The sequence below is a fragment of the Crotalus tigris genome, unplaced genomic scaffold, assembly GCF_016545835.1.
Source record: "Crotalus tigris isolate CLP2741 ecotype Arizona unplaced genomic scaffold, ASM1654583v1 scf7180000024437.13266115, whole genome shotgun sequence".
Classification (NCBI taxonomy): domain Eukaryota; kingdom Metazoa; phylum Chordata; class Lepidosauria; order Squamata; family Viperidae; genus Crotalus; species Crotalus tigris.
Genome location: NW_024100606.1, coordinates 5,325,201 through 5,349,291, shown reverse-complemented (window position 1 = coordinate 5,349,291; position 24,091 = coordinate 5,325,201). Strand labels below are relative to the sequence as shown.

Genomic DNA, 24,091 nt, shown 5'->3' with positions numbered 1-24,091 from the left:
GCTCTCCCTGTGGACAAGGGACCATTGAAACTACAGCTCATACAGTCCAGCTATACTGCATCCTTTTTTAAGGACTCATGATTTGCAACACCTTGCCTAATAAAATATCTGGGAAATACTCATCTCATTTATGTGCAACTACTGTAATCAGATCAATAGGAAGTAATTTCTCTGAATGTGGCCAAATTCTGTTATGCAAAATTAAGCAGACTCTAACTGCTCATTAACAGCCCACCACCCTTTGTAATATATTATTTTGCCTGTTTTTATTTTTTTAGTATTATTATTGTTTTTTTGTTTGTAATCTTGTGCCCATAATAAAAAGATTGATCTTAATGCTATGAGTTAACCTTAAATTTAAAGCCATCGTTTAATGTTCCAGCATTCTACTCTTCTCCTAACAATGTCTCTCATAGATATGATCCTACCCACTATATTGACTATTTTGTCACTGAGGTGGTCAAGGGTTGGAATCTAATTAGCTTCCATTGAATACTTTAGGGTGCTGTAGGCATTTCCTTTCACTGGGCACTATCCTTCATTCTCTTAGGCTGCAACGGAGATTGGACACCTGGTTTCTGAAAAGGGATTTTCCCAGTGATGTCTGATTGGTATTTCCCATATCGCTTGTCAAGTCTTTAGCGTGTTATTTATATACCAAGGATTCACACTTTTTCAAAAAAAGTCCTGTACATTAATTTAACCCAGAAATTAGAATCAGTCTCTACCTTTGTGTGTTGCTAGCTGTTACTATTTCTGGCATGATACATGAACTGCAAATATCCTACAACAATTGTGCTAATTGGGCAATGCTCTGAGAAACTGTCTACATCAGCTGCAGTTTCTCTACTTACATTCCTTTTTGGACCCAAAGGTGCTTTTTCAAAAGGCAACTGGACTTTGTTTTTCTTTGGATATGTTTTACTTCTCATCCAAGAAGCTTCTACAGTTCTGACTAAATGGTGGAGGGTGGGAGGATATATGTTCCTTGTAGTCATCTGTTAGCACTCATTCTGAGAGTCCTTGAGGCCACTTGGAGGTTATCTGTGCCCTCAGGGTCATCTGAGTAGTGCAAATGGATGTGGAACCTTCTTGGAAGTGTTGAAAGGACTGTATTGTAAATGGGAGATAGGTGGTGTTGTATCCCTCCCCCTCTGTTGAAAGAGGGCTCTTCAATTTTGATGTAGATGACTTCTTTGACCCCTCTTTCAAACCAGTGGTCCTCTCTGTCCAGATTGTGGAGCTTGCTGTCTTCAAAAGAGTGACCTTTGTCTTTCAAATGCAGATGGACTGCTGAATCTTGTCCTGATGGGTTTGTTCTCTTATGTTGTGCCATGCATTTGTGAAGTGGTTGTTTTGTTTCTCTAATATACAGATCTGTACATGTCTCACTGCATTGTACTGCGTATATCATATTGCTCAGTTTGTGTTTGGGTGTTTTATCTTTGGGATGGACATGTTTCTGTCTTAGTGTATTTTTGGGTTTAAAATGTGTATGTATATTGTGTTAGTTGAAAATCCTCCTGAGTTTTTCAGATATTACTGCAATATTGCTTCATTTGTTATTCTCTTCTTTGTTATAGAGGAAAAACCTGCTGGGTTTGGGGTTTCTTTTGGATTTGATGAAAGCCCAGTTGGGATAGCCACACATTCGGAGGGCTTCCTTGATGTGTTTTTGTTCTTTTCCTTTTCCATTTTTGTTGGTAGACAAACTTTCAGCCCAGTTGTGTAGGTTCTTGTTGTGTCCTGAGCCTGCAAAAGCAGGCTTGGGACATTGCTATGGTCCTGAGGTTGCTGCAAGCTGCCCGGGACCAGGCTGAGAGGTGCCAGCCTTGCGTGCATGCGCGAGGTGCGAAAGCGCGCCATTAACTGTAGCCTTTTTGCCCGGGGATCTGGACACAAAAGCGGAGACCTGCGAGTCTCACAGTTGTTGTTGTAGTGAGTAGAAGGAGAAATAAAGAACCATTACTTCTAACATGTGTGATCTTCATTCGCCATCGAACGAAGGACTTATCACTGGCAATAAAGGTGGGATCTTGCAAGCTTGAAAGAAGAAAAGCTGTAAAGACTTACCCAAGGAGTCCTGAAGAAGGGAAGACAGCGTTAAACTCAGCCAGTACAGCGTCACTGGAGATAAGCTCGGCTGATTGACTTCTTCCCAAGAAAAGAAGCAAGGATGGTGAAGATAGGTCGCTTATCTGAATTTGATGTTTCACACCCAGAGAGATGGGAGTCTTATGTTGCAAGAGTAGAAAACTACTTCAGAGTAAACCAGGTCAGAGAAGACAGTTTGAAGGCTGCAACTCTGTTGTGTGTCTGTGGTCAGGACGTGTTTGAAATTGCAGAAAATCTGGCGGCCCCTGCTCCTCTGGAGTCTATAATGTACACAGACTTAAAGAAGGTATTGAAAGAACATTTCCAGCCCAAGATGTCTGTTATTGCATGGAGACACACATTTGAACAGAGGGACCAGAGGGCAGGTGAATCAGCCAAGGAGTTTATTGCGGCCTTGAGACGAGCAGGCAAACCATGTGAGTTCAAAGATCTGGAAGAAAGGCTGAGAGACCATTTTGTATGCGGTCTAAGGAACAGGGATTTACAACAGAGGATCTCTGCAAAGGAAGATATCTCATTCCAAGATGCTCTACGAGAGGTGATGGCTGAGGAAGCAACAGGTGGGGCAGTCAAGAACATGCAGCCCGTCAGAAACAATCCGGAGGCAGTCACTGTTCACTATAAGGGCATCCAAGAAGGATTGGAGGAAGATCCTGAAGAAGAGGTGGATTGGCCTTACCAGTCAGCAGAAAGAAGGCAGAAGGAAGGCAAAGAAAAAGCCCTAACAGCGCCCAAATGCTTCGGGTGTGGAGGACACCATAAAAGACCCGACTGCAGGTTTGGTTCCGCCATCTGCAGAGCGTGTGGCAGGCAAGGCCACATAGCATCCATCTGTTTGGGTCACCAGAAGGTACAACCTCGAGAAGAATTGCGTCTGAAAGGGTCCCCAGCCAAAATAGGGTGGGTTTCTGCACATTGTGCAGGAGTATTTGCGGAACAGGTACACACAAACCCCTCAAGAAAAAACTGTCACTTAAGGTTAAGTTGCAAGGGTTTCCTGTAGCCATGGAGCTGGACACTGGGTCCTCTCTTTCCATTATTTCCATTCATACATTTAGAAAAATTTGCAACAGCAGTGATTTTCAAGCCAAACTGAGGCCACCCAACATAACACAAACAGATTTTCAAAAATAAAGGGGGAGGCCACCCTTACAGTGCAACACAAGGAGTTTGAGGGTCCATTAGATGTGTTGGTTGTTGGGGGTGAACGAACAAGTCTTATAGGACTCGATTGGTTTGAGACCTTGGGAATCCAGGTTACTGGACTACAACATTTGCAAACACTGAGCGTAGCAGAAGTCTGTGAAGAGTTTGCAGATGTGTTTAGTCCACAGCTTGGGTCCTATAAGGGGTCTCCAGTTTCATTGAGGTTAGATCCAACTATCACACCCATCAGGGTTAAGGCGCTGCAACAGCACGTGTACCCAGTACCAGTAGTCAGCCATATCTTGGCCTCCCTCAAAGGGGAGTGAGTTTTTGCAAAGCTAGATCTGGCACAGGCATATCAACAATAACCTGTTGATGAAGCAGCTGCTGAGGCACAGACAATTGTAACGCATAGGGGTGCATTCAAGGTCAAGAGACTGCAATTTGGTGTAAATGTAGCCCCTGGCATTTTCCAAAGTGTCATGGAGAGCACACTTAGAGGTATCCCTGGAATCTGCCCCTATTTTGATGATGTCCTTATTGCTGGGGAGTCATCTCAAAACTTAGCAGAGAGGTTAAGGGCTGTCTTGCTCCGTTTTCGAAGAGCAGGCCGTAAGTTGAAGAAAGATAAGTGTAGGATTGGAGTCACATCTACTGATTTCTTAGGATTCAGAATAGATGCCCAAGGTATTCACCCTGCTGAATCTAAGTTGAAGGCTATACAGCAGGCTCCAAGCCCCAAGTCTCAAAGTGAGCTGCAGGCTTTTCTGGGCCTCTTGAAATTTTACAATGCTTTTCTTCCTCACAAAGCTGCTGTAGCAGAACCACTACATAGGCTTTTGGACAAGCAGTCTAAAAGTGGCAGTGGACAAAAGTCCACGAAAAAAGCTTCAATGAGGTCAAGGCCTTACTAACATCTAATGCTGTGCTTGCACATTTCAATGAACAATTACCTGTCTGCATTGCCTGCGATGCATCTCCTTATGGGGTGGGAGCTGTACTTAGCTATTTGAGGGCTGATGGGACACAGGTTCCTGTGGCATATCACTCTAGGACTCTGTCTTCTGCTGAGCGTAATTATGCCCAAATAGACAGGGAAGCATTGTTATTTGTATTAACAATGGAGATTTTACTTATTAAAATTCAAGATTCATCTAGATTAAAAGAAATAAAAATAAGTAAGATTGATTATAGGCTGAGAGCTTTTGCTGATGATTTGGTTGTGACGTTATCCCACCCAACAGATTCGGTCAGAGACTTGGTTGAAATTTTAGCGCAGTATGGACAGGTCTCTGGTTTTAAGGTGAACAAGAACAAAACTAAAATATTATTGAAAAATATGTCTATGAAGGGAAAAGATATTATAGCTGAAGCAACAGGTTATGAAGTAGTTAATAAGGTTAAGTATTTAGGAGTATATGTCACAACATCTAATGGAAAATTGTATAAGAATAATTATGAACGCTTATGGGTAAAAGTACAAAAAGATTTAAATGATTGGCAAAAATTAGAACTATCGTTGCTGGGGAGAATCTCAGTAGTAAAGATGAATGTTCTACCAAAGTTTCTTTTTTTGTTTCAGATGATACCTATTTTAAAAAAGGATGCTAATTTGGATGAGTGGCAGAAGGGTATCAATAAATTTATCTGGGGTGGACTTCCAGTGGATAGCGTCGATGATGGTGGCTACCTTGTAGCTGTCCTCCTGGGAGAGCGTGAGAACCGCGGAGCGCAGCAGATATCAGCTGTCCCGCGGCTTGAAATCCCCCTCCCAGGCGAAGGGGGGGAAGAGAACCACCCGAATAGAGGTAGAGCCTCTCAACCCCCCCCCAGGAATTTTTTTCTTGGGGGGTGAAAAGAGAGCTCCCTCGGAGTTCGGGTTGCCTCCGCCCCCCAGCTGTCTTTGATCCTTTGGGAACAAAGCAAAACGCTGCTATCACCTCCGTGCTTAAAGAAACCCAGTGAGTTATTTTTAAAGCAGACAGAGCTGGGTAAAGGATTGAACTTATTGGTTTTTATTTGATTTTTAGTTTAGGTTGATTTTCTTTTTTTCCTTTTTTTTGTTTTGTTTGAGTGGAGAGTGAAAGTAAAATGGCGATTTGAAAGTTTTTTTTTCCGGAAAAAAGTGAGTCAAACGGAACGTTATGGACTATATAGCTTTCTTTTAAACTTTTTTCCTTTTTTTAAAAGGTGGATTTGAGATTTTTAAACTCTCCTTTGTTTTTTTATTCTTTTTGAGGATATTTTTTATTGCTTTTTTTTTAAGAAGGAAGAAAGAAGAAACAAGATTTTTTTTGTTTTTTTTTAAATGGCTTCAAAGAGACAAGCAGCTTCTACAGTTCCAAAGGTGGCTTCTTCTCCTGCGATTTTACCGGCACAACAACCTAAAGCTACACCACCACTGTCTCCTCCTTTGCCAACAATAACGGTACAAGATATGAAAGATATAATGGGAAATGCTGTATCTCAAATCAGAGGGGAAGTGAAGGAGCTTTTAGAGCAGAATAAAATCCAAATCAGAGGGGAAATGAAGGAGCTTTTGGAGCAGAACAATACTATTCTGAGGCAAGACATAGTTATGGCATTAACAGGACTTGCTTCTGTGGTTGAGAAGCTAGATTTTAGAGTGGAAGAGGTTTCAGACAAGGTTGATATTCTGGAAAACAAGTTTGAAGGCATGGAAAAAAAGATGGAAATTTCACAAGATGATATTGTTATGTCTCAGTATAGGGAAATGGAATATGCTTTAAGAATTAGGGGGCTGAAAGAGGATATGCAGCAGGACCTGACAGAGATTGTGGTAAATGACCTTGCTGTTATTTTGAATAGAAATAAAGAAGAGATATTTAGAGAAGTGGAAAAAATTTACAGAGTTAACTCCTGGGTCGCAAAACAAAAAAATTTACCAAGAGATGTGGTGATTTATTTTGCAAAGAGATCTCTGCGTAATGAAATCATACAAGCTTTCTATAATAAGAGATTCCAGATTGCTGCTCAAGATGTCATTATTTTAAAGGAGATCCCATCTAAAATTTTAAGAAAGAGAAAAGACTTTGCCTTTTTAGCTAATGAGCTTAAAAAAAGAATGATGCCATTTAGATGGGAGATTCCGATGGGTATTGTTCTGAGCCATGCGGGGACGCGTTATAGACTTAATACAGTTACTAAAGCAAAGGAGTTTTACAGTTCGGTCCTGGGAGCAGGCTCACCATCATCTATGATGCAGAAAGGTCTGGATGATAAAGAGGTGGAACAGCAGTCTGAAGGATTAGGTGTGATGGTTGCTGGAAAGCTACAGGCGGAGTGGTCGCGACAAACAGAGATCAAAGAGCAAAGAATGACCCGTGCGGCACATAGACGTAAGGAAAAGGAACAACAGAAGAAAGAAGTTAAAGAATCTCTTCAAGAAATTGTTTCACTGCCGGTGGGAGGAGCAAGACCCAAGAGTTCTGCAGCACATTCTTCAATGGCAGATCTTCAAGCAGTCTTCTCCAGGCTTCTGGTTAAGGGAGATGGTAAAGCTCCTGACCTGGAATGCTAATGGCCTTAATTCCCCTCAAAAGAGAAAGAAAATCTTTCACTACTTAAAGCAACATAATAATGATATTATTTGTTTGCAGGAAACACATATTACACTTAAAGATCAAAAATATCTAGTTAACGCTCGCTTGGGATCTCATTTTGTATTTTCTGCTCCTGGGGAAAAAAGGAGGAGTAGTTATTTATGTTAAGCAAAACTTATCAGCCTGTTTGGTAGAATCTGATCTTCAAGGGAGATATGTTATGATTGAAATTGCCTTATATGGTAAGAAAGTACTTATAGTGGGATTGTACGCACCAAATCAACAACAGGAACAATTTTATAGATTGCTACATCAGAAATTAACTTTGTTGGATTACAGATCTGTTATATTAATGGGAGATTGGAATGGTGTGTCAGATACTCAAAGAGACAAAAAAGGATCTTCTACTTCTTTCAAACAAGTTAAATTACCTAAAGCCTTCTTTGAGTTGAAAGAGGACTGGGAACTGAGAGATTATTGGCGTGAACGCAATCAGGAGGAGAGAGATTTCACCTTCTTTTCAGATAGACACCAATCTTTTTCAAGAATTGATTTCTTCTTGATTACAACTGATTTATTTTTCAGGGTAAAGAACGTTAAAAATTTTCCTAGGATATTGACGGATCATAGTCCAGTTTGGATGGAGTTGGTTGATGAAAAAGAGGAGAGGAGATCGTGGAGGATGAATGAAAACTTATTTAGACAAGAAAAGAACATCCAAAAATTAAAGGAGCATTTAAAGGATTATTTTGTTTTAAATATGCATAAGGGAACTTCAATGTCTATGGTATGGGATGCAGGTAAAGCCTTTATGCGAGGGATTTTGATACAAATGAATAATGCTCAAAGACAGAAGCAGATTCAGAAACGTAAGGAATTGGAAAATGAGATTAAATTAAAAGAAAAAACTTTGATTCTAAATCCTACAGATGAGAAGGTTAAAGAATCTATAAAAATGCTTAAATCACAATTTAATATGTTGATGGCTGATCAAACTGCAACTAACTTATTGTATATGAAACAAAATACATTTTGTAATGCTAACAAACCAGGGAGATGGTTGGCATATCAATTGAGAAAGAAACAGAGACAGAGAATTATAGATAAAATAAATTATAATGGTAAATTGGTTTATCAGAAGGAGTTGCTTAAGAAATCTTTTTTAGATTATTACCAAAAATTATATAAGAGTACCAAAGTACAGGTTTCAGATATAGATAATTATTTAAACGAAGCCAACTTCCCTAAACTAACAGAAGATCAGAAACAAGAAATTAATGGTTTGATTACTAATGAGGAAATTGAGATGGTGATTAAAGAATTAAAATTAGGTAAAGCACCGGGTACGGATGGCTTGACATCTATTTATTATAAAACTTTGGTACAAGAGATGGTTCAACCTTTAAGTGAACTTTTTAATAATATATTACAGGGCTTAGAGATTCCCCCGTCATGGGGTAGAGCTTTTATATCTTTAATTCCAAAAGAAGATCAAGACCTTATTTTACCAAAGAACTACAGACTTATATCTCTTTTGAATGTAGACTATAAGATTTTTGCGAAAATTTTAGCCGATAGGCTTATGAGGGTTTTGCATCATGTTATACACACAGATCAAACAGGTTTTATAACTGGAAGGTATATGAAGAATAATGTTAGACAAATCATTAATTTATTAGAATATTTAGATAAAAATAATCAAGTTTCCGCAGGATTGATATTTTTAGATGCTGAAAAAGCTTTTGATCAATTGAATTGGCAATTTATGTTAAGATTAATTGAGAAAATGAACTTTGAAGGAAAAATTTAACAAGCTCTTGGTGTTATTTATCAAAAACAAATGGCACAACTTATAGTTAATGGGGGTTTGTCAAAGGTTTTTACAATAGAAAAAGGGACTAGACAGGGATGTCCATTGTCACCATTGCTGTTTGTTTTAACCTTGGAAATATTGTTGATTAAAATTCGAGAATCACAGCAAATAAAAGGAATAGAAGTCAATAAAAAAGAATATAAATTAAGAGCCTTTGCAGATGACTTGGTGGTTACCTTATCACAACCTATTTATTCTGTAGTAGAGTTATTACAATTGATACATCAATATGGACGGGTTTCGGGTTTTAAAATTAATAATAATAAGACTAAAATATTACCCAAAATATGACTAATCTCGATAAGCAGACTTTGGTTAATTTGACAGATTTTGAGGTTGTTGATAAGGTAAAATATTTGGGGGTTACTTTATCTGTCTCTAATGCAAAATTGTATAAAAATAATTATGAAAAGCTGTGGGTCAAGATACAAAGAGATTTGAAAAATTGGGAGAAGTTGCAATTATCTCTTCTGGGAAGAATTGTGGTGATTAAAATGAATGTTCTGCCAAAGTTTCTTTTTTTATTTCAAATGATACCTATTTTAAAGAATGAGGTTAACTTAAATGAATGGCAGAAAGGTATCAATAAATTTATCTGGGCAGGGAAAAAGCCAAGAGTAAAACTTAAAATCATACAAGATACTCGTGAGAGAGGTGGACTCAAGGTACCGAATTTGAAATTGTATTATGATGCTGTGGTTTTAACATTAATTAGTGATTGGGTTAATTTAACAAACGTAGAAATACTCCTCTTGGAGGGTTGGGACTTAGTTTTTGGATGGCATGCCTATTTAATTTTTAATAAAAAGGTTGATAGGGTTTTAAAATCTCATATTATAAGGATTTCTTTACTTCGGGTTTGGAGGAAATATTATAGAACTGATTCTAAAATTCCATTATGGGCCATACCATGGCATGCGATAGAGGGGATAAGGAGAGGAGTTAAGATGGATAGTGTTTCTTATGCACAATTACTTAGATGGGATGGTAAAAATTGGCAGTTAAAATCTTTGGAAGATTTAGCACTAGAAAATATTATATATTCATGGTTTCAGTATAGACAAATTGTGGATAGATGGAAGGTAGATTGTAATGTGGGTTTGCTTAGAGAAGATGAGAATTTTTTTAAACAAGTAAAAGACGAACTCACATTAAGAGAATTTATGGGGTGTTAATAGAATTGGACTCAGAATCAGAATTAGTTAAAGAATGTATCATTAAATGGGTACAAAATTTTGTTGAACCAGTTTTATTAGATACTTGGGAAACTATTTGGGTGAGAAATGTCAAATTTACACAAGCCCAGAATTTAAGGGAGAATTTTTATAAAATGTTTTACAGATGGCACCTTGACTTACAGCCTAAATGTTGGAGATGTGGATGCTTGGATGCTATTTATTATCATATTTGGTGGTCGTATAAAACATAAAAGCCTTTTGGATTAAGATATGGTGGAATATTCAAAGAATTTTTAGAAGGAGGGTAAAATTTACCCCACAATTGTTTTTGTTAGGTATCGTTATTGATTGTGATACTAAGGAGACTACACTGATGTTAAATTTAATTACAGCCGCAAGGTTGTTAGTAGGGCAATGTTGGAAGAAGGAATCTTTGCCTATTTTGCAAGAGTGGTTTCTCAAAGTTTCTTATTTGGCGGAAATGGCAAAGATTTCGGCTTTCTTGAAGGATCAATCGCAAGAGAAGTATGTTGCGGTATGGAAAAAATGGATAGATTTTATACAACATAAGTTAGATATAAAAATATTATTTAGTTTTTTAACAATTTATATTTAAAATGGAATATTTTGGTTTTTTTTTCTTTCTTTGTTCTTTGTTCCCTTTTTTCATTCTTCTCTTTTCTAAACATTTATTTTTTGTATTCATGTTTTCTTTATATATATACTATTGTTAATTATTTTATAATTTTTCTAATTAATGTATTTAGATTTTTAACTAATGTTAGATTTATTTATGGTTTATATCTTTTTTAAAGATTTTTTGATGAAATTTTAATTAAGCCTATATCCAGCTCTGGGAAGGTCGGGGGAGGGAATGGGAGGGTTGGGGAGGTTGGGGGGGAGATTGTTTTGTTTTTTGTAAAATGTCAAAAATTTAATAAAAATTATCTTCGAAAAAAAAAATTATCTGGGGTGGGAAAAAAATCAAGGGTAAAGTTTAAGATTTTGCAAGACACTTGAGAAAGAGGTGGACTTAAAGCACCTAATTTGAAATTATATTATGATGTGGCCACTTTAACTTTAGTAAGTGATTGGCTTAATTTAACAAATAAAAATATTCTTGCTCTTGAAGGTTGGGATTTATTATATGGTTGGCATGCATATTTAATTTTTGACAAGAAAGTAGATCTGGTTTTTAAGTCACACATTTTAAGAAATGCTTTACTTAGAGTTTGGAAGAAGTATTATTATAAGTTAAATTATAAAATACCTATTTGGGGGATTCCTGGACAAGCAATTCAGGGGATTTCTAAGGGGGTGAATTTTGATAATATTTCGTATAAAGAATTACTTATTTGGTCGGGTACTGATTGGCAACTAAAGTCTTCAGATTTGTTAAGGCAAGAAAATATTTTACAATCATGGTTTCAATATTTGCTAATAGTGGAGAGATGGACCTTAGATAAGAAAGTGGGAATTACCTTAGCAGATGAAAATTTGGTAATTCAGATTAAAGATCAGAAATATGCTCATATTAAAAGAATTTACAATGAGTTAATAAAATTGGATTTGGAAACAGAGTTAGTAAAAGATTGTATGATTAAATGGGCTCAGAATATTCAGGAACCGATTCTATTGGATTTATGGGAGTTAATTTGGATTAGAAATGTTAAATTTACGCAGGCTCAAAATTTGAGGGAAAATTTTTATAAAATGTTTTATAGATGGCATCTGGATCCTAAAAAGTTGTCTTGTATGTACAAGAACCAGCAACCTAAATGTTGGAGATGTGGTAGCTTGGATGCAACTTATTTTCATGTTTGGTGGACCTGGAAAAATATTAAAGCCTTTTGGATTATGATTTGGTGGAACATTCAAAAGGTTTTTAAAAGGAAGATTAAGTTTACTCCCCAATTATTTCTTTTGGGTATTTTTGTGGACTTTGATGCTAAAGAAACTATTTTAATGTTGAATTTAATAACAGCAGCAAGATTATTGGTGGGTCAATATTGGAAGAAAGACTCTCTGCCTTCTTTAGAAAAATGGGTATTTAAGGTTTCTAATTTAGCAGAAATGACTAAAATTTCTGCTTATTTAAAGGATCATTCACAAGAGAGATATGTTATTGTATGGAGAAGATGGATAGAATATGTTCAGAGGAAATATGGAACTACAAAATTTCATTTACTTTATGAGTAATGGATTTGTTTATAAAATTATGATGTTAAAGTTTGAAGAGAGTTAAGGGTTAGTGTGATTTTGGTTATTGCATAATTAATAAACTTAAGTAGATTATGTTTAATATGTTTGTATAACCCTGTACTTGGCTCTGGGAAGTTGGGGGGGAGGGGGGAGGAGGGGCGGGGGTGGGGGGAGGGGGGAGAGGGGGAGGATGGGTTGGAGGTTAAATAGGTCAGATAAGTAGAAATAGGGTTTTTTTGTATATAATATTGATGTTTTAATTTGGAGAGAGGAATTGCTCGGGCATTTCCCCTGGACTGCATCCGGAGTGAGAAGATAAGAGGAAGGGGAGAAGTAAGTAGGAAGGTTGAGGAGAAGGGGAGAGGGAGAGAGTGAGGAAGAAGAGGGAAAGAGGGAAGTGAGAGAAGAGGTTAGAGGGTGGATGCGGTTTGGGGGGAAATGGGTGAGCAATACCGAAAGTTGTGTGTATAAATTTACTTTATTCTTTATCTGAAGTACTCTTTATGAATGTAATGAAAAATTGAAAATAAAAAATCTTTTACAAAAAAAAAAGAAATTTCATGATTTCTTATATAGCCGCCATTTCACGGTGTACACTGACCATAAGCCCCTCATATTATATCCCCTAGAATGCTGAGGTGGTCCATTTTCCTGTCAGCATATGATTATACTTTAGTTCACAAACCAGATAAGGAAATGGGCCATGCTGATGGCCTAAGTAGGCTACCTCTCAAAGTTGTGGAACCAGATCCTGCTCCTGCCATCAATATTCTCTCTATTCAGGAGTTGCCTGAATCTCCTCTCAATGCCAGGGATGTGGCTGCAGAAACTGCCATCGATCACACTCTTACACGTGTGTTGTCATGGGTGCTGTCAGGTTGGCCTGACAGGAGTCCAGGTACTGAGTTCCAAAGTTTCTGGCTCAAGAAGCTGACTTACAGTAACTGGCATCACAGGTTAGCAGACTTTCTTTACATCACACTACACCTTGTACTTGTACTGGGAAGAGTCCGGCTGAACTACGTTGGGGCCGCAGGTTCATAAGTAAACTAGACAGACTGCACTCTGATCTGGTGGCATCTCAGGCTTCGCAGCCTAGGGCACCAAGGAGCTTACAAGTGGGTGCTCCGGTCTGGACTCGGAGCTATGGGCCTGATCATCTTTGGATTCCAGCGGTGGTCTGCAAGGTGTCTGGACCTTTATCCTACGAGGTGTCCTTGGGTGACAGCCGCGTTCTGCAGCGGCACATAGATCAGCTGCGTATGAGACTGGACTCTTCCTCTGCCGCTCCGTGCTCTGATCTGGAGGGGGGGAAGAGGGTTATATTGTGCATTTTGGGGATCACTATCAGCAGTCACTGGCCGCTGAGGAGGCCGGAGAAGGCCCATCTAAAGTTTCCGCAAGTGTTCCCAACAGGAATTCATTGGGATGGGGAACATTCCCCACACTATCATTTACTCCAGCCAGGGAGTCACACGGGGGTACCCACATTATTCACACTCATCATACAGCACTCCAGACAGGGAGACTGACTGGGGGTATCCAAACAAATCAAGAAATACAAGAGAACTGGCATCAACTCAAGGGAACTGGCCCAATTCCACAACTGCTCCCAGAAGGAAGTCAATTGGAAGGGGAGTAGACAGAGAGGCAAATCCTGATTCTGGCACCTCTGGCACTGACTGGGGGGCCACAAAGCATTAGGGCACAGCAACTACCCCAGACAATCCATCTGCCGGGATAGGGGATGAGGGGCTGTGTTCCCAAGGGAGGTCCATTGTGGACCTGGAGAATACCACAAGTCCAAGGGACGCTGATTGGGACTTAGAGAGTCCTGCCAGCCAACAGATGGGCAGGTCAACCGGGTATGGGAATGAGCACAGTCCTGGCCTGCCGAGCCTGGTGGGCGAGCAAGAAGGCCAGGCAACAGAACCAGGGTCACCTGGGTACCAGAGGCAGCAAAGAGTGGGCACACCTAACCCAGTAGGGGAGCAGAAAAGCCAAGAGTGTTCCCTGGGTCCGAGAAGATCGCAGTGGGTTAAATACCCACCCAAACACCTTAGGGAGTTTGTGACATTGCTGTCAATTCCCAGGGAAACAAGGTAGAAATGCCATAAATGAATGGTGAAGTTATTTGGTTTTGTTTTGGAGGTCAGATACAATTATTCCCAAAACGATAGCATGGTATAACACAAAGATGTGGTTTTAGAGTAACATCTATGTTTCACAGTCCATGCATTTGATTAACGGAATCTTATACCACGTCCCTTCATAGAGGTCGCACATGTGTGCGGAGAAAGCTTCATCTGGGGGAAAGGGGTGTTGTGTCCTGAGCAGGCTTGGGACATTGCTATGGTCCCGGGGTTGCTGCAAGCTGCCTGGGGCCAGACTGAGAGGCGCCAGCCTTGCGCGCATGCGCGAAGCGTGAAAGCGAGCCATTAACTGTAGCCTTTTTGCCTGGGGATCCGGACACAAAAGTGGAGACCTGCGAGTCTCACTGTTGTTGTTGTAGTGAGTAGAAGGAGAAATAAAGAACCATTACTTCTAATACGTGTGATCTTCATTCGCCATCGAACGAAGGACTTAACAATTCTGATTACTCCCATTTTGTGCTCCAGTGGGTGGTGAGAATCAAAATGTAAATATTGATCTCTGTGTGGGGGTTTTCTGTAAACTTCAGTCCAGTAAGGTCAGACTATTTTTTTTAACATCATGCTGAGTGAATTTAATGTATCTGTCCACAGAGTTGATGTGTTTGCTGAATGCTTCCAATTCCTGTGTTTTAATCTTGACCCAAATATCATCCACATACCTATACCAGTGAGTGGATGGAATTCCTGTGAAGGAGTTTAGGGCTTTGGTTTCTACCTCTTCAATGTAGAGATTGGCCACAATGCAGGACACAGGTGAACCCATGGCTCAGCCGTATTTTTGTCTGTAGAAACCTTCATTGCATTTAAAATACGTAGTGGTCAGGCAGAGGTCAAGCAAAGTACATATATGATCTAGGCTGAGGTCGGTTCTGTCAACTAATGTGCTGTTTTGTAGCAGTCATTTCTTCACTACAGTGACAGCTTTAGTTGTTGGAATGCAGGTGAAGAGTGAAGTCACATCATAAGAAACCATAGTCTCAACTGGATCCAGTTTTAGTTTTGAAAACTTGCTGACAAAGTCCTGTGAATTGTTGATGTGAAGGTGGTATTGCCTACCAGAGGGCCTAGTAAGATGGTTACATGTTTTGCAATGTTGTAGGTAATGGTGTTGATGCTGCTGACAAATGGTCTGAGTGAAGTTCTGATAGGATCTCTGTTCTGAATGCCATATGTAGCAGTGTCCTTCAAAAGACTGTCCATCTTGGCATTGTATTCATCTGTGTTCAGGATGTCTGTGCATCTTCCTTTATATACCAGCAAGATGGTGACATTTGGTTCCCTTCCTAGGAATGTCATTGCTCTCCTTTTCTGAACAGTGAGTTTTAGAGGAGTGTTTTGGCACTGGCAAGGGCTGCAGATACTTTCATCTTTAATTGTTTGGACTATGGAGAGGTCTCCAGTCTCCATGTTTCCATGGACATTCCTTAGTGGACTTGGGAGAGATGTATAGGTAGCATTTTGGCCATTCCATTATGGTCTCTTGTGGCATAAGATTCTATGCACATTATTGGTTTTCTTAGGGCAGGCTACTCACAGCAGTAGACTCTGGTAATTTGTTATAATATGTCTTTTTTCTATGGCCTTCCTTTGACTACTTTCAAATGCTGCTGAACTTGATGTCAGCGCCACTAGATAAACCAGACCAGGAAATCAACAAGGGAAGATTAAAACTATTTTTATGAGGTGGAACTAGCTAAAGTGGAGGAACTGGCTTATTCTATTAAAAAGGGGAATGAAACCTTTTTTTAGGTACATTAGTGACAAAAGAAGAAAAAACTGTGCAATCACCAAAATAAAAAAATGTAAACAATTCTTATGTTAAGGGAGACCTAGCTATAGCAAACCATCTAATACTTCTGCAGAGTCTTTTCAGAAGTGGATGCCAGTAACAAAAACAGGTTGGGGAAGTCATATCAGTTGCCAAGATTGAACCGCTTTGAGACTTGCTAACTTTTAATCAACTTGCCATAGAAAAGGGGGAAGAGGTAGAAAGCGCAGGGAGGAAACGGGATTCCAAGAAGCCATCTACAGATCGTGACAGCCTGCAGGAATGCCAAGATCACTAACACAGGTGTTTGATGAAGAAGTCTAAAGTTTTATTATTGAACAATGGGAGTACCCGATGGGTAGAGGCAGGGAAAGCTATTGTTTAACTAAGCAATTTTTCACGCAGGAAAACCAGAGCTGATTTTGCTTCTTCAATTTCAAGTTTAATACAGCAATGGGTCCAAATGGTATTCATCCCAGAGTTTCAAGGACTTCTAGGTGTGCTCGCTGGACCATTAACTGATCTTTTTAACCAGTTTTTTTTTCTAACAGATGAAGTTCCCCAGGACTGGTGGACAGCTAATATTTTACCCATCCACAAGAAGGGATCTAGGAAAGAAGCTGGAAATTATAGGCCAGTAAGTTAACATTCATAGTAGTGAAGTTAATGGACATTTACAAGTGCACAACTTGATAGACCCAAAGGAGCATGCCTCTACTAAGGGTAGATCACATTAAACTAATCTAATTGACTTGTTAAACTATGTCACAAATACAGTATATTGAATGAAGGTTGTGGACATAGCCTATCTGGATTTTAGCAAAGCATTTTATACAGTTCTACAAAATGAGCTCATAAAAAAGTTGTACAGATTAGGGCTTAACTACTGGATGGTTTAATGGATAGGAAGTTGGTTCAGGGATAGATCCCAGTGTGTGATTGTCAAGGGGCACTGTCTGAACAGAGACCAGTCACTAGTGGTATACCACAAGGCTCAGCCTCAGGTTCTGTTCTGTTCAATGTGCTTGTAAGTAATATAACACAAAGGCTGCAGATAAAGTTTGTCTTTTTGCTGATGACATAAAAATGTATAATAGAATTGACCTTCCTGAGGGTATTCATAATATGGAAATGATTTGGCATGCTGGAAAATTGGTCAACAATATGGAGACTGCAGGTCAATGCATTTGGGAAAAAAGAATCCTCTGGCAGAGTACTGTACCTCCAATACAGTGTTAGACAGAACAACAGAAGAACAGGATTCAGGTGTGTTCATAGATCAAGCATGCAAAATGAATTAACAGTGTGGCCAGGCAGATGTGAAAGCAAACAAAATTCTGGGATGCCTCACTAGAGGGATCAGCAGCAGGAAAAAGGAGGTCCTGATCCTGCTACTTAGAGATGTAATTAGACCCTGTTTGGGAATGTCATCTCCAATTCTGAAAACCTCACTTAAAAAAAAGATATTGATAAAATTGAGCAAGTCCAGAGACAAAAATGCAACAAAAATGGTGCAAAATCTGGGGAACAAAATATATCAGGAGAGACTGAAGGAACTGAATATGTACAGCTTGGAGGACAGAAGGGAAAGGGGGGCATGATTTGATATATTAAGGATGTGAATAAAGTTCTAAAAGGCAATATCTTCAATATTAAGCAAAAGTAAAAAACACAGGGACATAATATCAAACTGACAAGAGGGAAATTCAAAAGTAATGTTAGAAAGTATTATTTCACAGAAAGAATAGTGGAAGCTTGGAACCAACTTCTAGTGGAGGTAACAAATCAATTATCATTGAGATTAAACATCTTTGGGCTAAGTAAATATCTATCATCCAACAAAAATTAAAAAGTAAATTAAAATTAAAATATTATAATAAATAAATGTAAAAACAAATTCCTTTAAAGTGCAGACTTGATGCACCACTAAGCCTTTTTCTGCCATTAGTTTTCTGTTTCTATGTTTATTGAGATTGATTTAATAACAGAATCTTGCAACTTTGTTTTTTTTCTGAGAGTTTTTTTGATGTGAAGTTAAATTGAAGTTGTGTTCATTTAAATTTTCAAAGTTATTTTTAATTTCCTCATGGTTTGAAGTCATTGTCATTTGTATTAGTTGTAACATAGCATACATTTCCTCCTGGAAAGTATTTTTTTTTCTTGATATGTTTTTTCTGCAGATCTCTGATGTGCCATGATGGCCAAAAATCAAAGTTTTCCTTTCTCTGCAAATAATAATAATAATAATAGTAATAATAATAATTAAAAAAAGTTTGAAGGGACCTTGGAGGTCATCTAGTCCAACCCCCTGCTCAGGCAGGAAACCTTATACCATTTCAGACAAATGGCTGTCCAGTCTCTTCTTAAAAACTTCCAGTGTTGGAGCATTCACCATTTCTGGAGGCAGGTTGTTCCACTGGTTAATTGTTCTAACTGTCAGGAAGTTTGTCCTTAGTTCTAAGTTGCTTCTCTCCTTGATTAGTTTCCATCTGTTGCTTCTTGTTCTGCCTTCAGAACAGGGGAAAATAGCTTGACTTCTTCTTCTTTGTGGCAGCCCCTGAGATATTGGAATACTGCTATCATCCCCCCTCATCCTTCTCTTCATTAAACTAAACATACCCAATTCCAGCAGCTTTTCATTATATAGCTGTAGAGTCTATAACAGCTATAGCAGCGGTTCTCAACCTGTGGGTTGGGACTCCATTTGGGGTCGAACAACCATTTCACGTGGGTCGCCAAACAATGCAGTCTGCCATTTTTTCCCCCTTTTCCTTAGCTGTGCTACTCCCTTTTATTCTATTGGCTTTTGAAAGCCAATAGAATAGACTCTCTTGAATAGTGGTGGTGCACATGGGGCCTGGCGGGTGCCTTACCTCCCTTGGGCTGGGCCAGCTGGTGGCCTGCGCCATCTCTACCATTTGCCAGCTATGCCTCGGCCAGCGCAGGGGGCGGCACAACGCATGCGCGGGACTCCCGGGCAGGGGTAGTCCTTGACTTACGACCAGTTGGGTAGTCCTCGACTTACAACTGGTTGGGGGTCGTGGCATTAAAAAGGTTGAGAACCACTGAGCTATAGAGTCTGCAAACAGTTCAATAAGTCTATAATTTAGGAAGGTCAATTTTTTCCCCTAAGTTTTATGGTTCTTGCTTTGTAGATAGCCCAAAATGTTTTCTTTTCTTTATTATAGCAGTTCTTTGTTTAGTTAAAGCATTGAAAGTCGCAAAATCAAGTTATCTCTTCCTGGGCTTACCAGTTCCTGTATTAGAGCAGCTATAATTGTATATTTTCATCCATCACTAGATGTCAGCACCAGTTCATTTTTCAGTTTTCAAAACAGGCAATTGCCTTCTGTTTTCATCAATAATCTTTTGCCAAGAAAATCTTAACCATAGGCACCTATGGTTATGGTTATGGTTATGGTTATGAATCTATTTTGTTTTGATAAGTGAATTTTGTTGTATAATTATGCTGGATAAATGGAAAATAAAGATTTTTATTAAAAAAAGAAAAGAAAATCTTAACCAATTCTACCAATTTCACACATCCAGATTTAAGTCTTATATCCATTTCATTTCAGTATTTCCGTCCCCCATAAAAATTAAATCACCACTTCCGTCTGTGTTAGGGTGGAGCAAAAATCTCCTCCTCTCACTTTTGGAGGATTTTTGCTTCTTGTTTTTTTTTTTTTAGGAAATCAATTAGCAAGTAGAAGAGAGAGAATCGGTATTCTTACCCAGTTCCAAACACATTGTTTACGATCAAGCTTAACTTAGTACTTTTTGGCTTTGGCTGCTTGTAACTTGGGCTAGACTCTGGAATGAAGCTAGCCTTTCTTCTGTTGGTTTCTGGAGAGCTTTCCCCGAATGACCGGATCGACCCCTGTCTCTTCGTGGTTGGCAGGGCTTCCTTTCTTCTTTGTTGCCTCTCCGGTGTGACTTTAAGCCCATTTAGGGTCCCCAAACAGAAAGGAATCAGCCATAGGGTGCAGAGCCCTGGGATCACTTGGCTACTTGTGCTACTGAGTAAAACCGGAAGCCAGAATCTTGCAACTTTGATTATGCTGTACCTTCTCCCTCTTTTTATACTCCAGTGAATCAGGGGGGAGTCTGCTGGAGCTGCTTTCAAATGCTAATTTTATTTCTCCAAGCTTAAGTAATGCTTTGGCCCCCTTTGCCCAGATAGTGATTCTAGCATATTTCTATTAAAGTTATCATTCTTACTGTTTACACCTGGTCACTTGCTGCTAGTGCTGTAATTCCATGACAGTATTGATTAATAATTGATCTCTTTCCCAGCTTTATCTTGTACTATCTCTGTACTTATTACCTCCCAGCAAAGGAAATTAGCACAGATCCATCATTCTTCAGAGTAGTCCTATACCTGTATTTGGAAATAGCCCAACTGAGAAGGATTGAGGCATATTAGGAGCAGTTCCTACTACATTGAGCCTCCCCTCCACCCTGCACATTATGGCTGGGCCTGCCATTCTAAGTATAGGTAATTCTTGACTTAAAACAGTTCATTTAGTGACCATTCAAAGTTACAATGGCAATAAAAAGTGACTTATGATCATTTTTCACACTTATGATCATTGCAACATCCCCAGGGTCATCTGATCAAAATTCAGATGCCTGGCAACTAACTCATATTTATGACAGTTGCAGTGTCCTGGGGTCATATAATCACCTATTGTGACCTTCTGATAAGCAAAGTCAATGGGAAAACTAGATTCAGTTAACAACTGGAAGCCAGATTCACTTAACAACTTAACAACTGCAGTGCTTCACTTAACAACTGTGGCAAGATAGGTCATAAATTGGGGCTAAATTCACTTAACAAATATCTCATTTAGCAACAGAAATCTTGGGCTCAGTTGTGGTTATAAATCAAGGATTACCTGTATCTATCTTTACTCAGGATTGCTGCTGTTGTTTTTCCATCAATGGGCGACAATTGGTGGGAGGAAAAATGAAGTGCCATTTTCTGGTTTTACTACTGTGACAAAATAGGGATCAATTCTGAAGCTAGCACAATTCTTCTTCTTTACTCCTCTTTTGTTTGACTCAATGACTACTCTGTAATATTTTAGCTTTAGTCCATTAAAGTCAGAGTTAATGAAAAAGAAACCATCGATTCTTATTAATTTCTAAGAGTAAGGAAAGGACCAGACAGCTTTTTGGAGGAGGGACAGGAGAGTACTGGGTAGAAACAGCCTAACAAATAATTATGTTCATGATGGGTTTTAAATAACAACAACTATATTAAATTGTACCTAGAAACAATTTGGCAACCAATGCACCTGACATTAAAAAAGGCATTAATGTAAGGACCCGCTTCAAAGTCCCATCCCAGGGAAGCAGGACTCTTGGAACAGTTTCATTCCAAAAGGAACTTTTATTAAGAGAAGCTGATAGCAGGCATAGAAGGCAGGATCTGAGGGTTTCCCACTCAGATCAATAGGTTAAAAGAGCCTCAAGCGAACCCCACCCCAATAGTTCATCTGGTCAATTCAAACAAGCCAATCCCCAAGTGTTATGTCCATTGTGGGAGAGGGGCTGATAACGGAGTCCGTTCCCATGCCTGTGAAGATGTTGTTGGGTCTTTGCACCTTTGTCTTCTGCAACAAGAGATAAGCCAGATGGCCGGAGGCATAGTCCTTTCTCACCCGAGGGTGACATTGAGGGGAAACAGTTCTAAGAGCAATTATATAGAAACAGCCGAGAGGATAAATTGTAGCAAAGCGAAAGGGGAAATAATGCATCCCATAGGCCTCCCCCTCCCTCTCAAGAGAATGACAGAACGCACAGAAAGAAACCAGAAAGGGACGAATCAAATCCCCCAACAAAGAAATGGGTTCTGACACATTCTATAGTACTGCTCTTGCGTGGTCCATGTGAGGAACTGGGCTCCAGTAATATGTACCTGTTGAAACATCTAGAGCAAAGAGAACCCACACAGAGGACATTTCAGTTATCTGCCCTGAATTAGGTATTATATAGCTATTGCCACCTAAACAACATTAAGATGAATTTGTACCTAGACATAGCTAAAAGTCTTAATATTTAGAAGTTCACGAAACTTCAAGGTCTGAACCTGTCTTTTGAGAACAATTCTGGTTTGTAAGCTTAATAAATGCTTCTAATATAGCCGAGCAATTGGCAAAATGAAACTTTATAATCCATGCTACAAAAAACTGGAAAAGCATGAAGTCCAAAAACATTCAAAGGTTGAAGTCTAAATTAAAAATTCAGTATAAAAAACCTCACTAATTTTGTTTAATTGGATGATTCAACAAATGTTGAATATTTATAAATATCATCTCAGTTCTATAAGAAGCTTCAGAAGTTTGGAAGAGAGAAAGAGAGAGAAAATGCTAATAATAACTTATCTTAAAAGCAAAGTAATAGTGTAGTAGAAGTAAAGACAACTTTGTCTATAGTTGAGGTCATTCTCACAGATATTACTTCATACACAAATTGGCACAGTGCTTCAAAGGGCAATTTTCCCCATTGTTATCCTACCAATTCTTTTTAATGATCCAGTAAGGACTATACATATGTGAAACAATGAATGTAAACACCGAGTAGGGAGCAGTGTTATGAGGCAGGTAACAATTAAGCAGGATAAATGCCCATTATCATGGAAGCCTAATGACTACTGGCGATCACTCTCTGTTCAGGAACTGCTTGTTTCCCCCTCCAATTAGCTTGCTTGAGAGATTCTGTTGCCTTCTTCAGCATTTACAAATAACAGAGTACAAAATCTCTTTACTGAGAGGTAGTATCCAAAAGAACTGCCAAGGTCTCTTTCCTGTCTTTATGCTCCATCTGCCAGGGGGAGTTTTAATTACATGCCAGAGTTCAGACAGACCAAGGTGGGCACACACATGTATTTCCGGAGCTGGCAATGAAGGGGCATCTTCATAACATCTCCTATCATTGCCCGGTAGGAGGGAGGAGTCAGCACATCTCAAACAATAACCCCCAGAAGATGCTGTGATAATGGTACCAATCAGGATAGCTTTGAAAAAACACTTAGGCAATTGGTGGAGCGTAAGCCAATCAGTAGTTCCCCAAATTGATAGCTATTTGCTGTCTCCAGGGTCGCATGCTTCTGAATATCAGTAACTGAAGAATAATGGCAAAATATGTCTATTGTTTGCTCTGACTCCAGTAATCTGTTTTTTTTAAATTTTTAAAAATTGCATAAAATTTTAATACGTTCCTCCCTTTTCTAGGTTATATACAACATGAAAACTTGCTTTACATTTGCCAAAAATTGAAGGATGCACATCCATAGAGTTCTCCTGATAATGGGTTGCCATTTTCTTCTTCTTGTTTGAGTTTGGAGTTTCTTCTCAGGGAATTGGGCTGTCCCCCACTTGCAACATTCTACCTTTGCTATGGGTTATAATTTGATGTGACCCTAACTGTTTCTCACATTCCTATTGGTGTTGCTCTTAAGGTCATTGAATCCAGTGAACATTCCCACCATCTCAAGAAAGAAAATACAGGACTGTTTTCACAACAAGTACCAGTTATTATTTGTTTATAGCTGGTGTGATGAAGGCTGGAAATCACATTCTTAAATATTCATTTGTTCTTATATTATATTATTTCCTTTTTCTTCTTTCTTGAATTTTTTATTTTTTTCTCTTTTCCTCTCTTTTTCTGAGTTTAGTTTGTATTAGTTTTTACTAATGTAATTAAAATTCTTAATACAAATTATATTTTAAAAAGAATGGTGATGAATGCCATGAAGCGCTTGTACTTTTTCACTCTTATTATATTCTCAGTTTCCTGCCTTGGGCATTCATTCAGATATTTTTTGTGAGTATATGATGTTCCTTGGAGATTGTCATTTTACTCAATGCATCATGCCAGTATGGTGGTGTATATAGAGCCATACTAGGTAAATACCATGTTTCCCAAAAAATATGACCAGGTCTTTTTTTTTTTTTCCTTGCCTCCAAAAGAGGCACCAGGTCTTATTTTTGGGGGATATCTTTTATACTCACCTCCGGCATCAACAACCCGCCCAGCCGGTCCATTTCTTCTGCAGCCGAAGGAGCAGCTGCATTCTGCAGCTGCAT

The 24,091-nt window shown here is 38.9% G+C and overlaps 1 pseudogene; it reads right to left on the bottom strand.

Moving 5' to 3' along the window:
* Positions 1–1,069: 1,069 nt before the first annotated feature.
* LOC120302687 lies at positions 1,070–24,091 on the bottom strand (annotated as a pseudogene).